Genomic DNA, 17912 nt, shown 5'->3' on the forward strand with positions numbered 1-17912 from the left:
CTATTGCAGCAGAGAAACTTCTCGATCCTTTGGAAATAGGAAATCACTTATATTACGGCCGAGTTCCGTTTCCGCCGGCCACTGTGGCCGAACGGTTCTAAGCGCTTCAGTCCGGAACCACGCGACTGCTACGGTCGCAGGTTCGAATCCTGCCTCGGGCATGGATATGTGTGATATCCTTAGGTTAGTTAGGTTTAAGTAGTTCTAAGTTCTAGGGGACTGATGACCTCATGTGTTAAGTCCCATTGTGCTCCGAACCATTTGAACAATTTTTTTAGTTCCGTTTCCTGCCACAAATGGTCTGCCAGCTTCAAGAAACACAGCATCCTGTGGTGCTGTGTAGAGACTGGAGAGTGGGCAAGGGAAATGCGGTTCATTGGTTAGGGAAAAGTGTAGAATGGTGTTTTCGAAAAATTCTGATCTTGAAACAGAAACATTTCAAAAATTCCGCAAGGCGACAGTTCTATTGCAGTAGAAATGGACCCTACAGTAGTTAATTTTTTCAGGTTTACTTCCATGACCTCTGTAGAAGTTGAGAAATCCCTTTCTGAGATGAAAACTGCATTGCTTTACAGGAGACTCATCTTCATTAAAAAATTAATAAATGTGAAAAGCATTTCGTTTTGATGCGCAACTAATAAGCTGATAAGACACGGTAATGCACAGGCTTTCAAGAAATATTTCTTATCTGTCTAGCCGAATAAGCAGTTTGTTTAAAATTTTTAAGTTACTTTAAAATATAATACAACACCTTGTTAACATAAAAATATACTGATTGTATAATGCATAAATAAGGTTTTTCTGGATTGTCTTTCATTGCCTTTAGCTGTTTATATTGCTTTCTTGCCTCCCTATTTTAATGATGTATGACACCTAAACTTTTGACCTCTGAATTTATGACCCCTGCCCCTCTCGAAGTTCAGTGTTGTCTATCGGCGTCTCGGGCACGTGACGCGATAAGAAAGTATATAATAGGACCAGAGACCAATGGGGAATCATTGTAGCGACTGCGATACGAGTCCCAAATGGGGAAATCCGTTGGTAATAGCGACTTTGACCAAGTGTTGACTCTCATAGCCTGATGACCAGGAACGAGCATAATCAGCTATTTCCCACTGTCGTTAGCATCTGTGAAAAATGGATGAAGAGTAGTGAAATCATTAGTAGGCGACAAGGTGCTTGACGGCCATGGCTGATCACAGAACGTGGAGGCCGGAGGCTCACCCACTCTGTAAACCACAACAGGCAGTGACGTAGGGTAGTTACGATAATTGAACACGACGGCGCAGGCCCAAGTATTATGTTGGTGCTTAAGCTCGTAACGTTTTTCTTTAGCATGTTGGTATTCCGGTTGCTAAGGGCTTATTTAACGACTGTTATTTTGTATTTGCAAATGCTTCAAATGGCTCTGAGCACTATGGGACTCAACTGCTGAGGTCATTAGGCCCCTAGAACTTAGAACTAGTTAAACCTAACTAACCTAAGGACATCACAAACATCCATGCCCGAGGCAGGATTCGAACCTGCGACCGTAGCGGTCTTGCGGTTCCAGACTGCAGCGCCTTTAACCGCACGGCCACTTCGGCCGGCTTTGTACTTGCAGTTCACAATTGCTATTTGAGTTTACATATAGTCATTTTGTCATTTGGAGATAATGAGTAGAGCGGTGGAATGCCAGGTGGAGAAATTGGAACATTTTCGACATATTTTTCTGTTTCAGTAGAGGTGTGACATCAGCAGAAGCAGCCAGAAACTTTTGTGCCGCGTATGGGGATAATGCCATCGGACAGAGCGCAGCCGGCCGCCGTGGCCGAGCGGTTCTAGGCCCTTCAGTCTGGCTCTTCAGTCTGGAACCGCGCGACCACAACGGTCGCAGGTTCGAATCCTGCCTCAGGCACGGATGTGTGTGACGTCCTTAGGTTAGTTAGGTTTAAGGAGTTCTAAGTTCTAGGGGACTGATGACCTCAGATGTTAAGTCCCGTAGTGCTCAGAGCCATTTGATCCATTTAGACAGAGCACGATAAGAAAATCGTTTGCTCATGTTAAGGAGGACCTCTTTGACATTAGTGACTCCCCACATTCAGGAAAACCTTCGGGGTTTGATAAAGATAAATTAAACCCATTAATCCACAATGATGTACGTCAGTATGCGCGAGAACTGCGAAGTGTGACGAAATGTGATCATTCCACCATCGTGCGAATTTGCGTGCAAGGGGAAAGGTTCAAACGTCGGATGTGTGGGTACTGCTTGCTCTAAGGCAAAATCCTAAAAGTCCGCGTGCGGTCGGCCTTCTGACCGAGCGGTTCTAGGCGCTTGAGTTTGGAACCGCGCCGCTGCTGCGATCGCAGGTTCAAATCTTGCCTCGGGCATGGATGTTTGTGATGTCCGTAGGTTAGTTACGTTTAAGTAGTTCTAAGTCAAGGGACTGGTGACCTCAGATGTTAAGTCCCATAGTGCTTAGAGCCATTTGAACCATTCGAATCAGCGAGCGGCCATATGTGCATTCCGCTCGCTCGTCGTCTATTAGCTCGTGTGGAGCAACGACCGTTCCTGTTCTGTATCTTTATACTACAATAAGGAAAAGAAAGGAACGGTTGAACCTCACCAAAGCAGCAACTCCCTGTACGAGGACCTGCGCGGAACCGCAAAACATGATGTTATGTATCTGGTGAAACTGCGACGACGTGGTCTACTACGAATTGTATTCCCAAAGTATAACCATCACTGCTGACATTTACTATCGACAATTGAGATGTCTTGCAAACGAAATCCAAAAACATAAGCAAGGAAGACTGTGTGAAGTGATGCTATTCCACGAAAACCCCCACCCACATTCTGCTAGACAAAAAACGCTTTACACGAGTTGATCTGGGAAGTCATTCCACACCCACCCTATTCACCCGATCTTGTGCCCTCAGATTTTCACCTTTTCCACAACTTTCAAAGGACTTCCTTGCCGGATGAAAATGCGCTCCGAACATGTCTCGACGAATTCTTCGCCTCAAAACCACGTAAGTCGCGGAATCGAAAAGTTACCAAAGGTTGGCCGGCTGTTGTAAGTAGTGAAGAAGAATATATTATTGGTGACTAAATTTTCTGTTATACATGTTTGTTGTGTTTATTAAATTTACGCAAAAGCGCTACGTACTTATGTACCAAGTGCACATTGTTGAAAATGGTGCTCCGTAACAGGCGACCCTTACGTGTTCCCATTTTGACCCAACGACAGAGACAATAACGAATTCCTTGAGATTGCATCGTGGATCTATGGAAATGCGTCACCTCGTCGGAAGAAGTACGCCATCTCCCAGGTGAACGGTTACTGAAGACATCCATCGCACCACAGACGTAGGCCGGCGGGGATGTATGATACCACGGGGAACACTCACCAGGACTTCAATTGGACCATGAAAGCTGTTGATCACCTGAACATTATGTGGGCCGATTAAAACTGTGTGTCAGACCGATACTCAAACTCGTGACTTTTGCCTTTCGCCGGCAAGTGCTCTAGCAACTGAGCTACCCAAGCACGACCACGCCCCGTCCTCACAGCTTCCGAACTTTACAGAAGCTCTCCTGCGAACCTTGCAGAACTAACAGTCCTGTGAGAAAGGATATTGCGGAGACATGGCTTAACCACAGCCTGGGGAATATTTCCAGAATGAGATTTTCACTCTGCAGCGGAGTGTGCGCTGATATGAAACTTCCTGGCAGATTAAAACTGTGTGCCGGACCGAGACTCGAACTCGGGAAGTTTCACATCAGCGCACACTTCGCTGCAGAGTGAAAATCTCATCCTGGGATTATGCGGAGCAATTACATTCCTTCATGCTTGATGTCTTCCTCTAGTCGATGACATCTTCCATCAGGATAATGTCCGTGTAACAAGGCCAGACCGTCCTATGGTCGTTTGAAGAGAATGATAGTGAATTCCTACAGAAGCCTTGGCTCGAAATTTCCCTCATTTTCATCTGATGAAACGTAGCTGGGACGCTTTTGGGTGCCAAATCGGCATCCATAAACCCACGGCTGGAAATTCACGAGAATAGCGTAACATGTGAATAGACATTTGGTACCGTATACCTCCGAAGATCTATCGAGGACTTAATGAATCCGTACCACGTAGAATCGCTGCTGTATTGCATTCCAAAGGTGGACCAACACGCCATTAATCAGGTGGTCATAATGTTTTGCCTCGTCAGCGTTAGTGTTAGAGCTGCTCCATTGCGATAAAGGGTTCCAGTCACCTTACCTCTCAGAACATTTATCACATGGTTTTTGGAACTTTTTCATTGCCAATGTTATCAAGCACTCACGTGCAGGAAATGGAGAAAAATTCAAAGATGTGGATCCGATTTTCGAGGCGCGTCCATGCATTATTTTGGTACCATACATATATTGCAGACGGACTGACGTTCTACATAATTAACAAAGTACTAATTAATGGCTAGTTACTTCTGTCGATTATAAGTGAGTAATGAACGGCTAGTGCGCTGCCATGATTTACGATTGCTGACCAATGCAGCGCAGAATAATTTGGAAACGCTCTTCAAGCAGAACGATGCTTCCGTGCTTGGAGAGGCGCTAGGCTGTGAAAATTACACGTGGGTCACGCCAAAATTAATTAACTTCCCTTTTAATATTTGAATAATCTTCATTTTTTAATTTACTTCCTCTCACCTTTTGGATACAGAACAAAACCATCCCGAAAATTAAAAAAAGTTAACAAACGTATTTATTAAATTCTATTCTGCTTTCACTGCATTCGAACTGTCCCGCCATTTTCCAACACTGTCACTAGCAGAAATTTTCTTTACTAAAGTTTCTCTCATGAATACGAAACGAAATAGCAGCAGATAATTACCTGCACTTCACCTCCACAGTAAAAAAAAAAAAGGGGGGACCTTCAGGTATATCTAAAATAAAGATCATGAATGTAGTTAGTGAAGGTCCGTTAGTGAAATGAAAAGACAAAATGCTTCCGATAGACACTGTCAGTAGAACTGTTGCATTTGCTTAACGCACTACCTTGACTCTAACATAGGACGTACTTCACAATGTGAATGACACGAAGTACACTACCAAACTCGTTTCATGAACGAATTAATGTACAACTAACGATACATTAGAAAATTATTATGCTATAAGCTTAGCTAAAAAATTGCTCATTATACAGGGTGGTCCATTGGTAGTGACCGAGGCAAATATCTCCCGAAATAAGCATCAAACAAAAAACTACAAAGAACGAAACTCGTCTAGCTTGAAGGGGGAAACCAGATGGCGCTGTGGTTGACCCGCTAGATGAAGCTGCCGTAGGTCAAACGGGTATCAAGTGCGTTTTTTTAAATAGGAAATCCGATTTTTATTACATATTCGTGTAGTACGTAAGGAAATATGAATGTTTTAGTTGGACCCTTTTTTCGCTTTGTGATAGGTGGCGCTGTAATAGTCACGTGGTATCACGTAACATTCCGCCAGTGCGGACGGTATTTGCTTCGTGATACATTACCCGTGTTAAAATGGACCGTTTACCAATTGCGGAAAAGGTAGATACCGTGTTGATGTATGGCTATTGTGATCAAAATGCCTAAAGAGCGTGTGCTATGAATGCTGCTCGGTATCTTGGACGACATCATCCAAGTGTCCGCACCGTTCGCTGGATAGTTACGTTATTTAATGAAACAGGAAATGTTCAGCCACATGTGAAACGTCAACCACGACCTGCAACAAATGATGATGCCCAAGTAGGTTTTTTAGCTGCTGTCGCGGCTAATCCGCACATCAGTAGCAGACAAATTGCGCGAGAGTTGGGAATCTCAAAAACTTCGGTGTCGAGAATGCTACATCAACATCGATTGCGCCCGTACCATATTTCTATGCACCAGGAATTGCATGACGAAGACTCTGAACCTCGTGTGCAGCTCTGCCACTGGGCACAAGAGAAATTACGGGACGATGACAGATTTTTTTCACGCGTTCTATTTGGCGACGAAGCGTCGTTTACTAACAGCGGTAACGTAAACCGGCATAGTATGCACTATTGGGCAACGGAAAATCCACGATGGCTGCGACAATTGGAACATCAGCGACCTTGGCGGGTTCATGTATGGTGCGGCATTGTGAGAGGAAAGAAAATTGGCCCCCATTTTATCGATGGCAATCTAAATGGTGCACATGTATGCTGATTTCCTACGTATTGTTTTACTGATGTTACTACAAGATGTTTCACTGCATGACAGAATGGCGATGTACTTCCAACATGATGGATGTCCGGCACATAGCTCGCGTGCGGTTGAAGCGGTATTGAATAGCATATTTCACGACAGGTGGATTGGTCGTTGAAGCACCATACCATGGCCCGCACGTTCACCGGATCTGACGTCCCCGGATTTCTTTCTGTGGGGAAAGTTGAAGGATATTTGCTATCGTGATCCACCGAAAGCGCCTGACAACATGCGTCAGCGCATTGTCAATGCCTGTGCGAACATTACGGAAGGTGAACTACTCGCTGTTGAGAGGAATGTCGCTACACGTATTGACAAATGCATTGAGGTTGACGGACATCATTTTGAGCATTTATTGCAGTAATGTGGTATTTACAGGTAATCACGCTGTAACAGCATGGGTTCTCAGAAATGATAAGTTAACAAAAGTACAAGTATCACAATGGAACAACCGAAATAAAATGTTCAAACAGTTTTAATCTGCCAGGAAGTTTCATATCATGGCACACTCCGCTTCAGAGAGAAAATCTCATTCTTCATTTACCTTTAAGTATAGAACCTAACGGCATTACAGGTGCCACGTGTGTGTATCATGCGTTGAAGGTCTTTAGCTGTGAGCTAGTGACTGTCAAAATAGATTTTCCTCTTTCCCTTGTGTCTGTACAAATGGATATATCAACTGGAAATCACGACAGCCTTTGAGTTGAATAGTGGGTCGCAGTAAGTAATGAAAGTAGAAGGCCGAATAGTTCACGGAAATTTAACTGGAATAGCAGTATTTCTAAATTCAACGATTTTCAGAATAGCATGCTCTGAAATCTGTGCTAACACTACGCGTAGCATAGAGGTAAGATGCAAACCCGACCTGAGCGTAGATTGAAACTGTGCTGTGGCAAGCTGCCATAACGCAAGTATTAATGTATCCTTGTAACTTCGCAGACGGTTGGGAATAAAAAAACTCGAACTACTTGTTTCATGTATCACGAAATTTGCTTAATTTTTTAATGTACTGCGCCGATAATTATCTCAAACTAGACTTTCTCCTCGGTTTTCATAAAATATCAGCCTTGTTTGTCTATGAAGTGTCTGACTCAGCTGCGTATTACATTGGACCATCCCAAGCTACGACCCTGATTTCCAGGTTCTTATTTTCTCTCTCATCTAAGTCAGCTTCCTGCCTTCGGTGACAGTCCGCTTATTCCAGCAGAAAATGACTGTGGGTTGCATTTATTCCTTAAGCAGATAAACAAATGGTACTGAGTGTGCGGAGAAAAAACATAAGTTCCGTTCTTGTGTCCTGTAAAATATCATAATATTCTCTAATTCTCGTCTCTCTATGCATTTAAGCTTATGGTTTCCTCTTCCACTGCGTTTAGCTTGCAAAATTTCCCTTGCTTTGTACGCTATTATAATAGAACACACTGTAGATTTGTTCTCATGGATGCACTAACTAACAAACGCTCAGAATTTGCCCTTACTGGAAACGTATATCGATCTACATGATGGCAGATAAAAACGTCACAGTGATCACACTTGTAATGGCTGATCACGAAACCTCGAAAGCTCCTGCGGTAAACAAAGGACAACTTAATAAAGTTAGAAGTAAGAAGCCCCAGAAGCGATGTGATTGTACCATGTTGCTCGTATCTTGTACGTCATACCGTAATATGAAATTGTTACCGGCTGTAAAAAGAGGTAAGTTCATAATGACTGAAAAATAACTCTGTGTTCTGCTAAATTATTGAACTTCGAGGCTTTTTGTTAGCACTGTAAGTCTTCTGAAATAAGTGAATAAAAGTATAAATAAATACAGAAATAACTATGATGTATGTATGCACACTGAGACGATGAAGAAAATTTGAACCAAGGCCGGGATTCGAACCTTGGTATAAATTTTAATCCGTCGTTTCAGTCTGCAGATATAGATGTTTGAGAGTTGAAGAGGTATCTGGAACCATTTAGTTTCATTTGAAAGAAATAAAACTTTGTTGTCCACACATTTCCTTGCTGATATAATGGAAATTGTTCTCTGTTACATGCTGAACGTAATATGACAACACCTTAAAGTGTTTACCTTTCACAAGGCTAGCACGTTAGGGAGAGGACTGCCAGTGGCTTAAGGACCGAACCACAATCCAGCGCACATTTTAATTTGTTATAAATCTTCTACTACGCTAAAAAATTGCCATTTTTATATTAATTCAATTGATGTTGACCTCTGATTTCAACTTTCATGGAAAGCAGCTTACCATTATTTACACTTCCTCGGGGTTATAGAATTTCCCGGAGGACACGATACAGCAATATTATTCAGGTGAGAGAGACGTACTTGACTGATGTTTCTAGGAAGGTATTAAAGCGCTCAGAAAAGTGGCTTTCGCCAGGATTTGGGGAGACAGCAGAACTTTTTGTCCGCACCGAATCGAGGCAGACAGGCTCGTGCATACGTGATGAAGACGGGACGAGATCTGCGAGCCACCTGTTGTCTGCACCCAGGGGAGCGGCGGCGCAGCTGTCACCAGATTCCGGGCACGGATTCCTTCCTGCGCTCTTCAGCAATTTGTCCGGAAATGTCGAACTTGCGCTGCATGCCTAAACGTGTGCTCTCTCTCTGAAGCACGTGATTTCAGGCGGGATGTCATCAGTTCCTAATAGAAGTACGCTGATGCGAATGCTGGGCTGCCAGTAGACGTACTTTGTGTCTTGGTGGGTTCTTCCTGTGAGATCATAACCTTATACGGATTAGTATCGCTCCAGTTCTGTTATTTTCTACCACTCGTTCCTGTGACTCAGTTCGGTCAAATGGAAAAGAAAGAAAAGAGGAAGCACACACACACACACACACACACACACACACACACACACACACACGCACGCACGCACGCGCGCACACACACACACACACACACACACACACACACACACAGAGAGAGAGAGAGAGAGAGAGAGAGAGAGAGAGAGAGAGAGAGGAAGACGGAAATAATTTGAGGACGTAGGTAGCATTTGCTATTCTGAATCTCACTCTTCCTCTGCAAGTAATGTCAGTTGTGGGGAAGGCGGATAGTCGTCTTCCGTTCATTGGTAGAATTTTGGGAAGATGTGGTTCATCTGTAAAGGATACCGCTTATAAAACACTAATACGACCTATTCTTGAGTACTGCTCGAGCGTTTGAGATCCCTATCAGGTCTGATTGAGGGAGGACATAGAAGCAATTCAGAGGCGGGCTGCTAGATTTGTTACTGGTAGGTTTGATCATCACGCGAGTGTTACGGAAATGCTTCAGGAACTCGGCTGGGAGTCTCTAGAGGAAAGGAGGCGTTCTTTTCAAATGAATCGCTAATGAGGAAATTTAGAGAACCAGCATTTGAGACTGACTGCAGTACAATTCTACTGCCGCCAACTTACATTTCGCGAAAAGATATGATGAGAGAGATTAGGGCTCGTACAGAGGCATATAGGCAGTCATTTTTCCCTCGTCCTTTTTGGGAGTGGAAGAATGAGAGAAGATACTAGTTGTGGTACGAGGTATTCTCCGCCACGCACCGTATGGTGGATTGCGGAGTATGTATGTAGATGAAGTACCTCTAGTACTTAACATATATCCTACCACCCTGTACCTTTCTCTTGTCAGCGTTTTCCATATATTTCTTAAGGACCTTGTTTGAAACTCATAGACTTCTCTTGGTCAGTAATGCCCTTTTTGGCAGTGCTAGTCTGTTTTTTGATATCCTCCATACTCTGTTCGTCATGGTTATTTTGCTGTCCAAGTAGCAGAATTAAGTAACTACATCTACTTCGTGAACTCCAATTCTGATGTGAAGTTTCTCGCTGTTCTCCTTTCTGCTACCTCTCATTACTTTCTTCTTTCTTCGATTTACTCTCAGACGCTATTCTGTACTGATTACATTGTTAATTCCATTCAGCAGGTCCCGTAACTTTTTTTTCACTTTCACCGAGGACAGCAATGTCATCAGCGAATCTTCTCCTTGATATCTTGTCACCTAGAATTTTAAGTCCTCTTTTGAACCTTCCTTTTACACTGAAGTGCCAAAGAAACTGGTATAGGCATGCGTATTCGAATACAGAGGTACGTAAACAGGCAGAATGAGGCACTACGGTCGACAATGCCTACTTAAGACAACAAATATCTGCCGCAGTTGTTAGATCGGTTACTGCTGCTACAATGGTAGGTTATCAAGATTTAAGTGAGTTTTAGTGTGGTGTTATAGTCGGCGCATGAGCGATGGGACATAGCACCTCCGAGGTAGCGGTGAAATGAGGATTTTCCCGTACGACCATCTCACGAGTGTACCATGAATAGCAGGAATCCGATAAATCTCCGACATTGTTGCGGCCGGGAAAAGATCCTGCAGGAACTGGATCAATGACGACTGAAGAGGATCGTTCAGTGCGACAGAAGTGCAACCCTTTCGGAAATTGTTGCCTGGTCTGACGAGCCTCGTTTAAAATTGTATCGAGCTAATGGACGTGTACGAGTATGGAGACAACCTCATGAATCTATGGACTCAGCAAGTCAGCAGGGCACTGTTGAAGCTGGTGGAGGCTGTAATGGTGTAAAATGTGTGCGGTTGGAGTGATATGGGACCGCTGATACGTCTGGATACTACTCTGACGGGTGATATGTACGTAAGCATGCTGTCTGATCGCTTGTGTATTTCGACAGACTTGAGCAATTCCAGCATGACAATGCGATACTCCACACGTCCAAAACTGCTACAGAGTGGCTGCAGGTACACTCTTCTGAGCTTAAACACTTCCGCTGGGCACCAAACTCACCAGATATGAACATTATTGAGCGAAACTGGGATGCCTGCTACGTGCTGTTCAGAAGATATCTCCACCCCCTCGCATTCTTACGGATTTATTAACAGACCTGCAGGATTCAGGTGTCAATTCCCTTCAGCACTACTTCAGACATTAGTCGAATCCATGCCATATCGTACTGCGGCACTTCTGTATGTTTTAGGTGGCCCTACACGACAGTAGGCAGGTGTGCCAGTTTCTTTGGCTCTACAGCGTATCTCCGTCATTGCTTCTTCGATCTATAGATTGAACAGTGGGGGAGAAAGACTAAATCTCTGTGCTACACCTTTTTAATGCGAGCACTTTGTTCTTCATCTTCCACTCTTATTGTTCACTCTTGGTTTTCATACATACTGCACATTACTCACTATTTCCTATAGTTTACGCCTATTTTTATCAGAATTTCTAACATATTGCAGCACTTGATAATGTCGAACGCTTTTTCCAGTCGACAAATCGTGCGATCGTATCTTGCGGATTTTTCTTTAGTCTGGTTTCCATTATCAACCGCATCGTCAGAACTGCCTATCTCACGCCTTTACTTTTCCTAAAGCCAAAATGATCCTCATCTAACAAATCCTCAGTTTTCTTCCCGTTTTTCTGTATTCTATATATTGTCAGGAACGTGCATGCATGATCTGGTAAGCTGACTGTGCTGTAATTCTGGCACTTGTCGATTCTTGCTATCTTTGGTAATGTGTGGATGATGTTTTTCCAAAAGTCAGATGGTATGTCGTCAGACTCATATATTATACACGTCAGCGTGAATAGTCGTTCAGCTGCCATTTCCCCAGAATGATTTTAGAAATTATAGTGGGATGTTATCTAAGTCTTCCAAAGGTCTGTTAGATTCTGATTCTAATATTGGATCTCCTATTTCTTTATCGACTGCTGTTTGTTCTTGTATCTCATTAAACAAGTCTTCCCCCTGAAAGAGATCTTCAGTGTATTTTTTCCACTTATCTGCTCCTTCTTGTGTATCTTCACTCTTAATGTTACCTTCCTTGATTTTTATTTCACCGAAGGTTATTTTAACTTTTCTTTATGTTGAGTCAATCCTTCCGGCAATCAATCATTCCATTTTAGATTTCTTCACATTTTTCATGCAGACATTTTACCTTAGTTTCCTTGCACTTCTTATGCATTTCATTCATAACTGACATATATTTATGTATTCCTGAATTTCCCTGAACGTTTTTGGACTTCCTTCTTTCGTCGATGAACTGAAGTATTTCTTCTGTTACCTTTTTTGCGCCTATGTTTTCTTTCCAACTCCGGTGATTGTTCTTTTTAGAGATGTCCATTCCTCTCCAACTGAACTGCCAACTGAGCCGTTCCTTATAGCAGTACCTATAGCCTCAGAGAACTTCAAGCCTATCTCTTCATTCCTTAGTACTTCCTTTTTCCACTTCTTTGCGCTCTAATTCTTCCGAACCGGTCTCTTGAACTTCAGCCTAGTTTTCATCACCATTAAATTGTGACCTGAGTCTATACCTGCTCCTGGATAAGCCATAAAATCCAGTATCCGATTTCGAAAACTCTGCTTGACCATGACGTAATATATGTGAAATCTTCCCTTGTCGTTCAGTGTTTTCGAAGCATACTTTCTCGTCTTGTGACTATTGAACATAGTGTTCGCTATTACTACCTGAAATTTATTGCAGAACCCAGTTAGTCTCTGTCCTCTTTTATTCCTAATACCAAGCCCATATTTGCCAGTAACGCCTTCTTCTGCACCTTTCCCAACAACCGCATTGCTATCTCCAATGGCTACTAGATTTTCGTCTCCCTTTACGTACTGAAATTCCTTTCAATCTCCTCATATGCTTCCTCTGTCAATTCATCTTCGGCTTGCGACGATGGCATGTGTACCTGAACTATCGTTGTCGGTATTGGTTTGCTGTCAATTATGATGAGAACAAACCTATCGCTAAACTGTTGACAGTAACACACTCTCTGCCCTACTTTCCTATTGCTAGCGAATCCTACTCCCTTTATATTTTCTGCTGCTGTTGATATTACTCGACATTCATCTTACCAGAAATCGTTGCCATCTTTCCATTTCACTTAACTGACCCCTAATACATCTAGATAGAGTAATTTTTGAGAATATATCTTTCTGGAGTAAAGCAGTTTATTTATTACTTAAAAATGAATAAACTTATTTATATGAGGTTACCGGTTTCCGTTTGTTTCAGACCATCTTCAAAAGTTGCACCATGATGGTAGATGTGGCTGTGAGCGGAGCACGCGCTACAACTCCACGAACTCTAACAGCTCAGATTTTCTAGCTTCCTTACCAAGTTCAAGCTTCTGACATTCTACGCCCCGACTATTAGAACTTTATCCGTTCGTTATATATCCAATCTTTTTCTCATGGTCATCTCCCCCTTGGTGGTCACCTTCAGGAGATCCGAATTGGAAAGTATTCCGGAATCTTTTCCAAATGAAGAGACAATCATGACACTTTCTTAATTACAGTCCACTTGTCATGTGTCTTTAATTCAGTGGTTTCCATTGTCTTCTGCACCCTCATGTCGTTGACCATTGCTGATTCTTCCGTCTTTAGAAGCAGTTTCCACCCCAAGGAGAAGAGAATGTCCCGAACCTATGTCCGCGCCGCCGCCCTCTTTGACAAGGCCGTTGGCTGAGTGAGGGTGATTTCTTATGCCGGAAGTCTTTAGGCGCCATTGCCTATGATATTTATGCAAAATGTATGACGCGACGGGGTGCTGATCGAGGACTGAGGACATTTTGATTACCAATCAAAGTTGACCACCGGTGTGTGCATATGTTCTTAAAATGAATAGGATTTAGATATACGTCTTTATCTCCTTCTACGCCGTCTCTTTGCCCAGTTCCTGTCTATCATCTGTTCTGCGTCTATGACCCCGTCTTTCTCCATCCCCTCCTGCCCTCCTCTGTCTCCTCCTTTCCGCTTTCTTTGACTATTTCCTCCAACCCAACTCTCCAATTTCTCTTCCCCTTTCTCCCTCACCTTGAGCTTAGTTTATTGCTATTGTCAATTCAGATTCTATAGTAATATTCGAATCACACATCTATAAACTATAAATAAATCTAGACTTTCTGAAGGTAGACGTTGACTGTGGATATTGTATCACAGTCACAGTCAGTTTGACTGTTCAGAAATGTCACTAAATCCACCCATAGATGTAATCAACGATGCATGAGCAGCGCCTACTACGCGGAGGGGGTCCGACAGCCGATCAGTTCCAGTCATTCCACCAGGAAGGAGGTACACGGCACATGTTGTCTGTAGTTCAACCATGCCTTGACGGCCAATACCGCAGTTCGATCGCGTCCGCGTTGTTACTTTGGGCCAGAAAGGGATTTGAACAAGGGAGTGTCCAGGCGTCTCGGAGTGAACCAAAGGGATGTCGTTCGGACATGAAGGAGATACAGAGAGACAGGAACTGTCGATGACATGTCTCGCTCAGGCCGCCCAAGGGTGCAGTGGATGATCGCTACTTATGGATTATGACTCAGAGGAACCCTGACAGCAACGTCATCATGTTGAATAATGCTTGTCGTGCAATCACAAGACGTCGTGGTGCGACTCAAACTGTGCCTAGTAGGCTGCATGATACACAACTTCTCCCCCCGACGTCCATGCCGAGGTCCATCTTTGCAAGCACGACACCATGCAGCGTGGTACAGATGGGCCCAACAACATGTCGAATGGACCGCTCAGGATTGGCATCACATTCCCTTTACCGATGAGTGTCGCATATGCCTTCAATCAGACAATCGTGGGAGACGTGTTTGGAGGCAAACCGGTCGGGCTGAACGCCTTAGACACACTGTTCAGCGATTGCAGCAAGGTAGAGGTTCCCTGCTGTGTTGGGATGGTGTGGTATCAACGTTCGATACCACACTTGTTAGGGGTTGCAGCTATCGACCGCGGTCCGCTTTAGTATCGTTGGAACCGCGAGTCGCAACTATCGCCGCTAGCGCCGCTCCGTGGCTTGTATCAAGTTTCTAGCGAGCGCTCGGCCACTCTTGCTCGGGACGTCAAGTGGTATAGCATAGTCTTCAGCTAATAAGGCGCTTAGTAACGTACGGCCTAAATGAGGCCTCAATAGCTATCTGTTTATATTTAAATGTATGCAGCCAGGGAGAATCCTGTACAACCAGCTAAGTACAACATATATTTTACCAACGACTTCTAATTATTTTAGTCACTGCAGATCCAGACCATGCAGCCAGCACCTTATCGCCGTTACTGACAAACCTGCTGTGACTTATATGTTTCTATTTAGCTTTGGCCACCAGTCAACATTGGCGACTACTCGTTCGTCGTCATCGTAACAGGTGGCATTATGTGGGGCCGACGTACGCCGATGGTGCTTATGGAAGGCGCCGTAATGGCATTACGATACGTGAATGCCATGATCCGACCGATAGTGCAATCATATCGGCAGCATATTGGCGAGGCGTTCTTCATGGACGACAATTCGCGCCCCCATCGTGCACATCTTGTGAATGACTTCCGTCAGGATAACGACGCCGCTCGACTAGAGTGGCCGGCATGTTCTACAGACACGAACTCTATCGAACATGCCTGGGATACATTGAAAAGGGCTGTTTATGGACGGCGTGACCAGCCAACCACACTGAGGAATCTACGCCGAATCGCCGTTGAGGAATGGGAATATCTGGACCAGCAGTGCCTTGATGAACTTGTGTATAGTATGCCACGACGAATGCAGGCATGCATCAATGCAAGAGGTACCGGTGTGTACAGGAGTCTGGAGCACCACCTCTGAAGGTATCGCCGAACCGTGATACTACATAGAATGTGTGATTTTCATGAGCAATAAGAAGGGCGGAAATGATGTTTACTTTGTCCTCTATTCCAATTTTCTGTATAGGTTCCGGAACTCTCGGAACCGAGGTGATGCAAATTTTATATTGAAATAAGAACACCGTGAATTCATTGTCCCAGGAAGGGGAAACTTTATTGACACATTCCTGGGGTCAGATACATCACATGATCACACTGACAGAACCACAGGCACATAGACACAGGCAACAGAGCATGCACAATGTCGGCACTAGTACAGTGTATATCCACCTTTCGCAGCAATGCAGGCTGCTATTCTCCCATGGAGATGCTGGATGTAGTCCTGTGGAACGGCTTGCCATGCCATTTCCACCTGGCGCCTCAGTTGGACCAGCGTTCGTGCTGGACGTGCAGACCGCGTGAGACCACGCTTCATCCAGTCCCAAACATGCTCAATGGGGGACAGATCCGGAGATCTTGCTGGCCAGGGTAGTTGACTTACACCTTCTAGAGCACGTTGGGTGGCACGGGATACATGCGGACGTGCATTGTCGTGTTGGAACAGCAAGTTCCCTTGCCGGTCTAGGAATGGTAGAACGATGGGTTCGATGACGGTTTGGACGTACCGTGCACTATTCAGTGTCCCCTCGACGATCACCAGTGGTGTACGGCCAGTGTAGGAGATCGCTCCCCACACCATGATGCCGGGTGTTGGCCCTGTGTGCCTCGGTCGTATGCAGTCCTGATTGTGGCGCTCACCTGCACGGCGCCAAACACGCATACGACCATCATTGGCACCAAGGCAGAAGCGACTCTCATCGCTGAAGACGACACGTCTCCATTCGTCCTTCCATTCACGCCTGTCGCGACACCACTGGAGGCGGGCTGCACGATGTTGGGGCGTGAGCGGAAGACGGCCTAACGGTGTGCGGGACCGTAGCCCAGCTTCATGGAGACGATTGCGAATGGTCCTCGCCGATACCCCAGGAGCAACAGTGTCCCTAATTTGCTGGGAAGTGGCGGTGCGGTCCCCTACGGCACTGCGTAGGATCCTACGGTCTTGGCGTGAATCCGTGCGTCGCTGCGGTCCGGTCCCAGGTCGACGGGCACGTGCACCTTCCGCCGACCACTGGCGACAACATCGATGTACTGTGGAGACCTCACGCCCCACGTGTTGAGCAATTCGGCGGTACGTCCACCCGGCCTCCCGCATGCCCACTATACGCCCTCGCTCAAAGTCCGTCAACTGCACATACGGTTCACGTCCACGCTGTCGCGGCATGGTACCAGTGTTAAAGACTGCGATGGAGCTCCGTATGCCACGGCAAACTGGCTGACACTGACGGCGGCGGTGCACAAATGCTGCGCAGCTAGCGCCATTCGACGGCCAACACCGCGGTTCCTGGTGTGTCCGCTGTGCCGTGCGTGTGATCATTGCTTGTACAGCCCTCTCGCAGTGTCCGGAGCAAGTATGGTGGGTCTGACACACCGGTGTCAATGTGTTCTTTTTTTCCATTTCCAGGAGTGTATATATATATATATATATATATATATATATATATATATATATATATATATATATATATATATATAACCTGCATGAGTCTAAACGTTTATTACAGTAACGTACAAGAATCTGAAGTAAATAGGTTGGTATTTTATAAGATTTTTGGTAAAAATGCTTTCCGTTTGTATCTTATACATATATTTATGTGTTTTATAAATAAAGTATGTAGCAAGTATTCATTAAAGGTTTCATGTAAAAATCTGAAGTAATATGTCTGAAAGAACATCTAAGTAAAATATCTGAAAGAACATATTACTTCAGATTCCGATGGAACGAACACCACATATATACTATGATGTGGAGGACACCCACTGATCTGTCCAGTGCAGATGCATGACATACTCGAGCTCTTACGGGAATCGGCGAAATGTCACTAGCAATGACGACAGTGGGCAAGGAGCACTACATTAATAGTGTGTGGATACTTTGGGGATTGGAATCTGATGGGAGGTGGCCTGGGACCGTCAGTGCAGTTGCAACAACTAGTGGGT

The sequence above is a fragment of the Schistocerca piceifrons genome, chromosome 7, assembly GCF_021461385.2.
Source record: "Schistocerca piceifrons isolate TAMUIC-IGC-003096 chromosome 7, iqSchPice1.1, whole genome shotgun sequence".
NCBI classification, from domain to species: domain Eukaryota; kingdom Metazoa; phylum Arthropoda; class Insecta; order Orthoptera; family Acrididae; genus Schistocerca; species Schistocerca piceifrons.